This window comes from Periophthalmus magnuspinnatus, chromosome 7, assembly GCF_009829125.3.
Source record: "Periophthalmus magnuspinnatus isolate fPerMag1 chromosome 7, fPerMag1.2.pri, whole genome shotgun sequence".
In the NCBI taxonomy this organism is placed as follows: domain Eukaryota; kingdom Metazoa; phylum Chordata; class Actinopteri; order Gobiiformes; family Gobiidae; genus Periophthalmus; species Periophthalmus magnuspinnatus.
In genome coordinates, this window is record NC_047132.1 from 18,283,362 (window position 1) to 18,296,916 (window position 13,555).

A 13,555-nucleotide genomic window follows, 5' to 3' on the forward strand; every position below is an offset into this window, starting at 1 on the left:
AAAGCATTAGCTTTTATTATGGGAAGCTGTGGTTCAAAATGCATTTTTGATGTGAGTTTTGATTATATGTAGTCGCTCTGTTTAAAAATGCGAAAAAGACACAATCCTGTCTTTATTTTCTCTATGAATAGTAAGGGAGTAATAGGAATCAATGATCACATACTGTATAGTTTGGGGTCTATGTAGCCACTAAAATTGGCAAATACTATCTCAAAACCAATTGGCAAATTTGCTATGACACTAAATTATGCTATAGGCTCAAGACTTGTCTTCTTTGTGACATAACAGGTTCATTTGCACCAAAGCTCAACTACACATTAAGGACTGAAACGTCCTATCCTACAAGGAGTACCATCTCCAAGCAGGGCTAAGCTCCACTGACTACCTGGGTTTACACAACTTCTGTCAGTCAAAGTTAGAAGAACCTTGTCGCACAAATAAGAAACATGCAGCAACTCACACACTGAGGCATATGCACACGTAGAGATGCAAAACCTTTCTGCACCTCCAGCACCAGCTGGGTAAGGCAGTTGTAGGGGGCACAGAGCTAAGGTGGAAGTGCATATGGGATTGTTGTTGCAAATGGAAAATATGGGTCATGAACCAAGGTCTCCCGTGTTAAAACTCCAAGCTTTCCTAAATGAGCACACCCTCCACTCACTTTTCTGTACTTGTCTTTGTAATTTCAAATAATATACTGTGAAAACACTTTAGTTAGATTTAGATGTGTTTTTTTCCCCCCCATCTGCCACACCAACAGTACAAAAAACAAAAATCTGTAAGCAAAGGCTGCAACCTACAAGCTCAAACCGGAGAGAAAAAAAAAAAAAGTAGATATGGAGCCCAAATGATGCTTTTTTTTTTCTTTTCTGCTTGCTACTCAGGGCTTCCATACTCACAAGATGAACTATACATTAATACATATAGCATTATATTTGCTATTTTGCTGTCATAATGTCTTTGAAGCTATATTCAAAGCCACTGCCGCAGTTTGAGTGATTTTATATTGTGTTTTTAATCTTTCCAACCTTAATTAATCTTTTGCTCTGTGGTGTTTCTCCCATTAACCCTGCTTTAATCAGGTCCAACTCGTTAAACCTGCTTTACACCTGGAGTTAGTCTGGCCCCTCTGAGGACCCCCAGGAAATAGACCTCACCAACCTCCCACTGCGCCATGAGATTGTGTGAAACAGTGACATCAACTTTATTTTAAACTCAAATATTTGGCTAAATCATGGTGATTTTTAATGAAACCTGGATGTAGTTATCCAGTAAGCTGGCGATTAAAATTCCACTTTCCCCATTTCTTTCTGCTGTTGTGTCCTTGGGCATGGCACTCCGCTGACAGAATGTGTTGAACCAGGTCCAGGTGGAAGATTATTGTAGTTATTGTTGATTTTGCAAATTGTCTTTTATGAGCTTTTTACCATCTTATAACACTGTTCCAATAATCACCATTAATGTACTCTAGAGTAGCTGTAGAGTTGCATTCTGATTGATTCAAGGATATTTCAGTGATTCTGTTTTGTCCAGTATTCGAGAGCGGACAGCACAGAAATGTTCAGTTTTCATCCTCTGCCAAGTTTCCTGTATTTACTTTTATTTAAAGAGGGAGCATTATGCAAGTCATTTTTTATGCTTTCTACCATGTTATAATGTAGTTCCCTCATCAGAAACATACCTGAAGAGGTTTTATATGTCATCCATGCATATTTCAGTAATTTAGCAATCTCTTCTTGGCCCTAATTGCCCTTCTTACAGTTAGTTGTAAGATTTTGTGCTAGGCTACATCATCAATGCTCCCAGATGACAATTCTCCATAAATATACAAAAGCATATTACAAAACAATGCACAACAACTTCACAAACCTGATGTGCAATAAAACGTAACATCTAAATATGCTGTGTTATCAGGTAATATAAGCAAAATATCCCCCTTTAATACTAAACATCCCCAAAAAGCACAATATGTCTCCTTTAACAAGATACTTACTTACTACTTACCCCGCCCCAAGCCTATAGTAGCTGTGTCTGCCTCAGTGAACTCTTGATTTGAAGTTTAGCCAACACAGCTCTTGTCTCTTCACCTCACTCGACTCAGAGTTAACAGGTCAGGGAGGCAGGGCAATAGGCTTAATATTTAATGACCTGGTATATACTGTACCTTCTATACTCATTTATTATTGATAAGAGCTAATTTCTGACGCTTATTTAAAACCACACAACAAACTCCGACTGTCACGAGATGTTACATAACACACTAGTCTGTTATCAATATACTGAAGACTGTTGGCAGTTATGTGTTCTGATATCAGCACCATTCTCTATGAGCAAAATAATGACTTGACAAAAAACATTGTGCCCAAATTTACAAAATGGTGATCTAGGTAAAACAAAAAAATTATAAGGGAGTCGTGGATGTTTTGAACCTCTGATAGTGAGATTACATTCAGGTTTTCCATTCGTTTCAGACTGATGAGAAATTAGCACCGTTGGCATCATGGCAAATGTCAGTCAGTTGTCAAAAGTCCTCAAAATGTCACCTTTAAATCGGTTGCAGAAACAAATCTGATACACTTCTGATAAGTTGTTAACGCATTATTTTTCTGGGAACACAAATGAGACCTAATCAAGACTACACCAGGACATTTTTTACAGCAATTTTTACGACAATAAAAATGTATTCCTGTTGCCAATTTAAAACAAAATATCTATAAACATGTTGCATAATAACTGGAAGCTAAGACCCATGAATAGCTTAATGAAGGATCATATTTCTCCATGATACACCATCCAACATCCAACCGGCATTCTGAATCCGTGCATGGAAACTCTCGTGTTTCCCTCCGTTCCGCTCGTGTGCTCCGGGTGTGGGCTGGTCTAACCGAGCACATGTGAGGAGGATGCGCTCTCTCACCTGTGTGTGGCACCTGCTCTGCTCTCATCACCTGACCCTCACTTGTTGCACCTGTCTGATAGAAACCTAACCTGTGTCTGTGAAAGCCTCATCATTAATGCATGTGCTCTGAACTCCAGCTTTAGGCCCGTTAGGAGAGAGGTTAGTTTAAAGTCTGAATCACTAAAGATGGGTTCAAGGTGAGTCCAAGACAGGCTTAGTTGGATTTTGTATTGCTTTGTTCAGGATATATAGTTCAATTTATTGTAATTTTGCATAGTGTGACAACAAAAACTATTCTTATATTATGTAAACCGCAATATTGATCTGAAACAGCCTGCTGTAATAATAGAAATAGGACCATTGACTTTCTGTTCAAAACTGCAGAACTGATGAGCCTCTTCATAGTGACTTTTCACTGCAGCAAGCTGTGGATTTTAAAGAGTAGTATTACTACTCTTTAAAATCCGCTGTATTTTTTATGCAGTAAGATATCAGTTTGGTCCCCATACTGGGTCTCACGTCATCAAATATGATGGTGCAATCAGACTTCTTTTTTTCAATGACACATGTGAAACAAAGGAGCTCATTGGTCACTCATGATGAACAAATAAGAACATTTATTTAATCTCAGATTAACATTAACTTGAATAAAAATTTCCATCATTTGAGTGTCCAGCAGTCTGTGTTTCTTCTTTGTGTCTTGAGGCGTTCAGGTGCATCTCCTATTTCGTGTTTTTCTTTTGTTCACCTGTCACTACTCACCTGTATCTATCAGTATATCTGTGAACCAATGAGACTTATCTGTTGCCGTAGTGACAATTCAACATATGATACACAAGCATAGAATAAGTAACTGGAGACTTGGTCAATTTAATCAAGATGAGAGGCAATGATATAGCTATTACAGTGTAAAACAGGAAGGTTTTAACACCATAATACCTAGAGGGGTCATGGGAGTTTGCTCAACCAGTTCACATGTGCTTTGTGGACCTGGAAAAGGCATTTGACTGCGTCCCTCGTGGTGTCCTTTGGGGGTGCTCTGGGAGTATGGTGGTGTGGGGCCCTTTCCAAAGGGCTGTCTGGTCCCTGTATGACCGGAGCAGGAGCTGTGTTCACATTGCTGGCAGTAAGTCAGACCTGTTCCCAGTGCATGTTGGACTCCGCCAGAGCTGCCCTTTGTCACCGGGTATCTCGGGGTCTTGTTTATAAGTGAAGAAAGGATGGAGCGTGCAATTGACAGATGCATCGGTGCAATGTCTGCAGTGATGTGGTCACTGTATCAGTCTGTTGTGGTAAAGATGGAGCTGAGCTGAAAGGCAAAACTCTCGATTTACCGGCCAGTCTATGTTCTTATCCTCACCTGTGGTGATGAGCTCTGGGTAATAACCAAAAGGACAAGACTGCAGATACAAGCAGCCGAAATTAGATTCTTCAGCAAGGTAGCTGGGGCTCCCCTAGAGATAGGGTGAGGAGCTTGATCACACGGGAGCAGCTCGGAGTAGAGCTGAGGCTCCCCCCACGTCGAGAGGGAATCTGTTCAGGATGCCTCCTGGATGCCTCCCTAGGGAGGTGTTCCGGGCATGTCCCAGCGGGAGGAGGCCCCGGGAAAGACCCAGGACACGCTGGAGAGACTATGTCTCTCGGCTGGCCTGGGAACACCTTGAGGCCCCACCGAAGGAGCTAAAGGACGGGGTCTGGGGTGAGTTGAGTCTGGAAATCCCTGCTTAGACTGCTGCCCCCGTGACCCAGCTCTGGATAAGCGGAAGAAAATAATGGATGGATGGTAAATGTATTATTATAATGAGTTATACTGAACTCTAAGAGGCAGATGATTTTTTGTTCCATAAGGTAAAATACTATAGTGACAGTTTAACTCAGCTTTCCTCTGCAAAGCCACTGTTTGACCTGAAGGAGACTCTTGCAGAAAAGGAAGTGGCTAAAGATGACATCACTCCTGTTCACAGCCTGGATTTGTTGTGTGTTTTGTAACTTGTGATGGTCGACATTTTCAAGATTGATGAACATTCCAACCAAAATGATCTGACTCCACTCCATTGAGGCAAGTTTGAAGAAAGAGGATTCACCCCTGAGAGAGAGTGGATGTGGTTTCCTGTTTTCCCATCAGCCCCTGAGGCTAATCTCTGTACTCAAGATCAATACAAAGCTCTGCTCTCCAGCCCTGACCTCAACTCTCCACAGTTCAAGTCCACAGTCCACAAAACTTTATTATTGTGACAATGTCTAATTATCTATAACTGAAAAAAGGATGACTTTGGTCAGTAAGTCAAAATAAAGTTGCACTATGTAACTGAGTCTGCCTGCTTTTCTGGATGGAGAAGAGCAGGTAGCAGACCCTCTGCCAACAAAGAACATAGTGACACTATTATTCTGGAGGTGACACATCACCTATGTGATTTCACAGAAATAAAAAGTTCAAACAATTGTTTGGAACAAGTATGTTTTATGCCATACTGTGAAATATTACAGCCAAAGGAATAAAATGACCATGGAAAGAAGCAGATCAGAAGCCTTCTCCAGGCCAAGAGATGTAAGCCCACTCACAGTAAGGACATATTTTTTCAGTGACAAAAAACCCTTTTATTTTAGTATATTTTTGGTTAAAAGTTACATGGGCTTTAAGCCCAAGTTATCACTTGTACATTTTCTTTTCTCAGATTCATTTCCTCCTTTTTCACCCCTTTAGTCCAAAGACAGGCAATAAGTAGCTACGGCTGCTAATGCTTGTTATTGATATTTTGTTACATAGAATTAATGATGAGTGATTTACTGAATTAAATATAGCCTATGAAGAAAAAATAAAAATTTTACATTTCATGTTTTCAATTTCGAATTACACATTAGTCTCAGTGCTGTCCACAATCATGAGAAGACTGCTGACAAATGCATTTTGTTTGTTTTTTTAATAGTTTTGTTATTTAAAGCTGAGCTCTGACCTTCTCTCCTCTCATGGTTGGTTTTTGGCCTGGCCACTGTGCTGCAGCTTCAGCCGAGTCAGTGTTTGTGTGTGAGTGCAGAGTAAATATTTAATCACTCTTAAATAATATAGGCTGGGTCAGAGCTGTACTTCCTCTGCTCTCTCTCTCTCTCTCTCTCTCTCTCTCTCTCTCTCTCTCTCCCTCTCTGTCTCTCTCTGTCTCTCTCTCTCACTGTCCTCCTCCCATTCTCACTCTGCACCAAAACATTCTCCATGTACCGTGCACCCTGAGGACCACTCTAACCCTACACCCTAAGGAACACCCTAACCCTGCACCCTAAGCACTATGCAGGGTTAGACTTGCACCCTAAAAACCACTCTAAGTTTGCGCTCACACTGGCCCAGTTGAACTGTGCCCAGTCACATACAGCCCCTCAAGCGTGGTATGTTTGTCAAGTCTGCGTGGTACGTTTCAGACTTTGGCATGGTTGAAGGAGTTGGGCCAAAGCACAGTGCGGTTTCTCATGTATGCGCAAATGCACAACTTTACTATATGAGCCCTGTCAGGTGTGCTGATGTCACTCATATAAGGAAAACAGTGAATAAACTCTCCTCTCAAATACACCTCGAATCCACATTTACCTTCAAAAAGGACTGCAGACAGACAAGATTTTGCAACCTCCGGTTGCCCTCACTTCTACATAAACTCATGGAGGAGCGTATCACAGGAGGACTGATGTCTGCCTCACTATTTAAGAGGTATTTCATGCTGTTGGACTTATTTTAAAAGTGATAGCACTTTTGCACAACCTATAAAACAGACCTATGTGATTACATCACCGGGCCGTGGTTCGCTTTGGTTGTGCAGGTGTGAGTGCAGGCTATAGAAAACTCCGCAAACATTCTTGAGCACTGCACAAATCAAATGACCTAGTGTGAGTGCACCCTAACCCTGCACCCTGAGGACCACTCTAACCCTGCACCCTAAAGCCCCCTCTAATCCTGCACCCTAAGGACCACTCTATCCCTGCACCCTAAAGCCCCCTCTAATCCTGCACCCTAAGGACCACTCTAACCCTGCACCCTAAGGACCACTCTATCCCTGCACCCTAAGGACCACTCTAACCCTGTGCCCTAAGGACCACTCTATCCCTGCACCCTAAGGACCACTCCAACCCTATGCCCTAAGGACTACTGTAACCCTACCCCCTAAAGATCACTCTGCCCATATACCCTAAAGACCACTCTAACCCTGCAACCTAAACACAACTCTTCAATCATTCAGCGCCCAACCGAGGACCACACACTCAAGCCTAAATAACCATTCTGTTGTTGTGTAATTACCTTTGCTGCAGACCTTGGAATCCCAATATTGTATGTAATTCAATAAACAGAAAAAAAATCACAAAATAATTTCATTATGGATGTGAAATTTAAATATAATTCTTTGTATAAGTTAAAGTGGTCCAAAAGACCCCAAAAATAGTAGCCCTTTGAAAAAGAATTCCCATTAGTACTACTACTATTACCTCTAGTGCAGGGAGTGGAAATCCGCAGTGATGCAGCTGAATGTGGTCAAAGAGAGAAAGTTAAACCTCCAACCACTAGTAACTGTTCTCTTCAATCATTCAGCGCCCAACCACAGGGACTGGTTGGGTGGCACAGTCAGTACTTCTCTCACCTCTCAGCAACAAAGTCCTGGGTTCAATTTCCAGATCGTTTGGGGCCTTTCTAAAAGATGCACAGATATAGAGAATGATCCTCTCTCACGTCTGGTAGATAAGGAACAAGTTTACGAGGACAACAAAGACTTATCCCTGACCATATAACCTTAATCAGACAAGGACTAAACTAGGTCCATGCTAAAGTGTTCTACCCTCAGCCCCTGGTGTATTCTGATAAACATTGGAGTGTCTATGGTCCAGTTCTCTCCAACACAGAAGCATTCTCAGATCACATAATTAAGAAACATGAGCCTCCTATTGTGAGGGATAAATATAAACCTGTGCACACATTTGCAATTATGAGTCTTAAGTGTATTGTTATCAAGTACAGGACTTGCACATGACTTCTAATACAACAACTATTTAAAGTCACAGTACATAACTTTTTTGCCAAAAAAAAAAAAAAAAAGACTAAAATAAAAGAATGCTTTTTTACTTTTATATATATTTTTGCCCTTTGATTGTGATTGTGGCTGTAAAAACAGTGGAGCTTGTATTTCCGCAAACATGACTCTCTTCCTCCTCTCCTGTTTTTTCCCATGGAAATGTTCCTTCGGCTATAATATTCCACAATATGACATAAAACAAATCATGCATTGGATTGGCCTGCCACGATAAATACTATTAAATTAAATATGAATATTTATCGTGATTATTTTTTCCTTGCAGTAGTGGGATATTTTTGGTTATTATTTATTTTGTAATATGATAACATTTCAGCTGTGCAAGGATGAATACATAACTTCTATTGTTCAATATAGATACAAATTAATTACTGTAAGTGTTGCATTCTGCTATTTACTTTCTTATTTTTTAATATTGTACATTTAAAATATTTTTGAAGGGATTAATTCTGCTTCATGGTTTAGTTTCAGTAATATAATTTATTATCCAGATGGATGGATGGATTTCTATGGAATTATGTAGGTAATGTGCCACCTCCAGAAAGTTACATACTGTACCTTTACACAGCACAGATGTTTTGCTAAAATAAAGGATTCTTGTTAAATTTGCAGTAGTCATGTACCAATGAGATATAGTACCTGGCTTTAAACACATACTAGTGGTTTACTCTGGGGCAGTGTAGGGTTTGTTTACAGTATTATTGGTCCTGCCCGTAACTATGAGAGATATTAATATTGTGGTCGTCCCTCTGCAACGGCTGGGACTTCCCTGTTTAATGTCCACTCAGCTCTGCCTGGCTGCTAAAAATACTACACATGCTCAGTCCAGCCTCATGCACACACCCCCACACACACACACACACACACCCGACTCATGTTTCGCCATAATGTGATCTGATAATGCTTTTGTGTTGGAGATAATTGACTGAACAGAGTGAACTCAATTTCCCAGAATGCCGCACTAGGCCTTGTTTAGACCTGGATTAGTCCTGATTAAGATCTAGTTTAGTTCATGTTTAGATGTTATGTAACTCTGGTTTAAAGCTGGTATAACACTGCGCACCCCTGGTTTACAACTGGTCACAAAAACCCAGGTTAGTCTAGTTTAAGTCGTTGGTTCAGTCCTTGGTTTAGAACTAGCTAGGTTCTGGTTTGGTTCTAGTTTGGTCCTGTAGAGGTGGGACTGAGAGGAGACTGAGGTCAAAGCTTTTTGTGGAAAATCGATCGACACAGACTCAACGCATTAATAATTCAGCTGCAGCTTCAGAGGGTCAGGACTGAGATAAAACAAACACTAAACCTGGTCTAAACTGGGTCCTAAACCAAGACTAAACAAGGTCTGAACTGGGTCTAAACTAGGACTAAACCCGGTCTAACTCAGAATGCAAAAACCCTACTTAAATGAATTCAGTATTTTAAAAACAAATTTACTTTTTGTCTGTTCAAACTGGAACTACTCAATAGACAACAATAGCAGTTTCTTTAATACAGGCTAATAATAATTACTATGTGGTGTTACTAGTTGTGATATAGACTATAATATTCAGGAAAAGTCAAAATTTGTCATACGTGATATTTCTTTCAGTATCAATACTCGTTCAGTATCGATTAGTATCTGGTATCGATTTAGTTGACAACCTTAGTCCTTCTATACAGGCTCATAAGGTAAACCTGAAGCTTATCTAGGCACAGCGAGAGCCCCACAAACCCCACACAAAAAGGTTCTGCCACTGTAAAACTAGAATAAAAATTGATTATTAAACTGTCTGACATGTTCCCATAGATACTGTGTAAGTGCCATTTGTTTTACAACCACGCTGCAGTCACTCACCACCTTAATGCTCCACTCTGAATCAGTGAATGTTTGAGGTGAGAAAGTGAAAGTCTAGGGTGAGCTGGTGAATTATAGATGCCGATAATCGCTGGTCATCTGTACTGTTCAGAAACACAGATGGGTTATAAAATATTCAAGTTTACACTGTTTGACCCACGACCTCAACACTACAGGCTTTAAGAGGCACGAACAAGTTACCGAGGTACTCCTGATCCTGGGGAGAAAGGTCAGAGTTTTTAATCTGAATTTGAAAAGTGCTTATTGTTTTATAATTTTTTTTTCCAAAGTAGAACACTTCCCTATGGATTGGCATTGTTATAGCAATTCAATTTTTATGTCTTACACTCACTAAGAAAATCATTATAGAAAGTCCATTTAACTCATTTCCCTTAACAGAATTTCCACAAGTGCTTTCCTATTTTCAATTAGGTAGATTTACGCAACGCAAGTATTCAAAAATATCGACAACAAAATGCAACATAATTAACGATCATCGTCGCACCGTGGATTAAAACAAAACTTAAAACCATCTGAACTCAAATAAAAATTAAGATAACACATGCTTTTTTAACCCTTATTGGCCAATAAACCAGGTCTAAACCAGGACTAACCCATTCTGTGTGGTCTCGACACTTGGGACTACTTCACTGTCTACAAGACTGACAGATCCCCAGGGTCCAACTAAAACTGGCTACAATCCATCAGTGCTCAAAAGAGTGCTGAAAATTTGTACCCAAGTAAAAGCATGGCTAAAATATTCTCAGTTACAAGTACAAGTAGCCTATACAGTATACTCTACCAATTTTGCACCTGTAAAAATATTAAGTATGCAACAAAAACACTAGGCTACTCAACATATGCTACCTTTTGACACAATTGTGGTAACATTTTAGATAATTCTTTAATATAAAACCTGATTAACTAAAAACAAAGTTAAACAAAATCAGAATCAGTTTATCCTGCACTATGGTCATCAGAGCCAGCAGAGAGGTGTTTGTTGTTATTTGTGTTTGAGAGAGGCGCAGAAGTAACAGTGTACTCAGCAACTTCTTTAATTTTAAATGTAGCTAAATATAATTACATGGAAAGACTTATACGTGTACTTGTAAGTGGTTACTTTATTCCAAGCAGTACATCAAGACCAGGAAGACTAATCTATCAACAGCAAGGATAAAGGGAAACCCCCAGTAACAAAAGGATGTGCATACTCCAGCGAGATCAGGACTCAGACCTATAACCTGCACTTTGGTCACCTTGAGTGTTGTAAAGTGCTCTATAAATAAACGTTGATTGATTGATTGATTGATAACCTGCAGACTAAGAGGCAGGAGACAGGTTAACCACTCTGCCGCAGTAGTGTTTTTAAGTGTTATATTTTTTGGGAAGTTGGTGATAATGGAATAAAGATGATGGGGGAGATGCTGAGTCAAACTTTTGAGCTGCGGCCAACCTCTGTGCGACAGGAACAGTAAACCCCCTCACAGGGTTTCACCGTCGTGTTCATCACAGAGAGAACAGGCTGGTGTTCAATGTGTGGCAAAATATGGTTATACTTGCATATCGTAATACTTAATTCAGTATCGATATCGCAGGCTGCTTTATCAAAATATTATTGCCACATTTTTATTTTATTTTTTGCACTGTACTTTTGTTGCTTATTTGGAGAAAGAAAAGTATTTAGTGTCATTGAGTGTTTTGAGTATTGAATCATGATGGATCTATCAGTCTATATAAGAAAATTGGTGGATTAAATATAAGCTCTGTAAGGTGTTATTTGGTCTATTAACATGAAAGAGTAAAAAAAAAGTTCTTGGTCAGCACGGTTATTTATTTACTATTTTATTATTATTTTCACTGTAGGTAAGAACACATCGTGCACAGTTTTTTTTAAAACATCCGTTTTATGTTAAAGTCGATATCAAATGAAGTGACAACTTTAATTCCAGTTTTCCTCCGTCAAACTCACCCCGTTGCATGCTGGGAACTGTAGTGCTCGTATTAAATCCATTAACATGAGGATGGATAGTAATGACAGTGAGAGAGACCACTCCGAGTGAAACGGTGAATCAAACCAATCAGCGCGCAGCTCCGGGGATCTCTCCGCGGCGCGCTCCTGCTCCAGTCCGCCTTACAGCCACTCTCCTCCGGCTGTGCTCCTTCAGCTGTGTCCGCTCCGGAACCACGGGCTTTTGCTGCTCCAAACCAACTCTCAGGAGCAACGAGCCACCTACGCCCGGGACTGTGCGCCCTCCTCGGGGTCCCAGAGGGAGGGCGTCAGAGGAGTTTTTACAGTTTAGGATGAAGATAAGAAGCGAAAATGGGGGGATTAAAGAAGGACAGAAGAATGACGGTAGGTGCAAAGTGTGCTCTAGTTTTATCCTAGAATAGAACAGCCAGAGCCAGGAGACGAGGAAGGAAGCGAGGAGACAAGGGAGGAAGCGAGGATGCACACAGCGGGGAAAGTGTGTGGTGCGAGGACGGAGGCGAGAAGGGTGGAGTTTCAGATGGACAAGAGAAAAGTATTGCAAAACTAAAGTATAGTATAGGCTTAGATAGTAAAAGTTAAGCAGCAAACAGTTTGTGGACAGGACGAGGAGGGAGTTGAGTTGTGATGCTGAACTCTTAGGGGAGAATGTTTTGGTTGATCATGGGGGGTGTTTCAGTGGGCTCTCCTCTGAGTAGGATTATGGCGTGTAAAACTGTTCTCCAAACTCACTTTACAAATATATCCCAAAAGATTCAAATTTTGTTCAAACACAACTAAAAATCAAAGCTGTCTAAGACTTGCCTGGAATGATACAGCGCTGGGTGTGGAGTTTCCAGGCAAGTCTAAGACCATCTGATGATAATAACAGTCAAAAGGAAAAAAACAAACAGGAAGACTCACAGGTAAATTTGGCTCACATGTTTTGATAGACAGTAGAAACTTAAATAAAAAGCACCCAGCACAAAATATTCATTCATCTAATAATCCCCATCCTGATTGTCCAATTGTTCCTTTTGCAATGGCTTAAAATATTATTAAATGATTTTGTTGTAAATCGACTTTGAAAACTGAAGGTTGTCTTTTTGGTTCATTTTAAATTTAAATATTGGCCTATATGTTTAATAATAATAATAAAACGGGATTGGAATTGGTAAATGTTTGTCAGATTATGTAAGAGACAAGGAAACCGCGTGAGGAAGCAAGGATGAAATATTTAGTAAATGAAGAAACTGTTTTAACGTTTGTTCATACTTGGGAGATTTAGATCATAAAGACATTGGGTATAGTCTATCAACAAAAACAAGACAGAGGGAGGAGATGCCAGACACATGAAATAAGCCTATGTATAAAAAAAGATATTTACAAAATTTTAGATACACCTTTAAAATAATCGTATGTGTATTTTTCTTGTTTTTAGATCACCTTGAATATTTATTTAGACATTACATAAAAACATAACATTTTAAATGAATGAATATTTGAATAATCCTCTATAAACTGTCTGTTGTGAGTGTCTTTAAGAATTTATCATTGCAGTTTGTGACGTAACTCAGATCTGTAGATAAATTAAACATGCATTTAGTGCCAGCTACAAAAGAACAACTGGAAATCATACAGTCATTTTTAATTTTCAGATGTTTTTAAGAGACTATAGTGAACACAAATACAACAACTGCAAAAGTTGGTGAAATCTTGCATGGGGAGATGAGCTAAAAAGACATTTGTAGAAAAATATTAGAAATGTAGCTAAATATCTGCTTATTCTGGTTCAT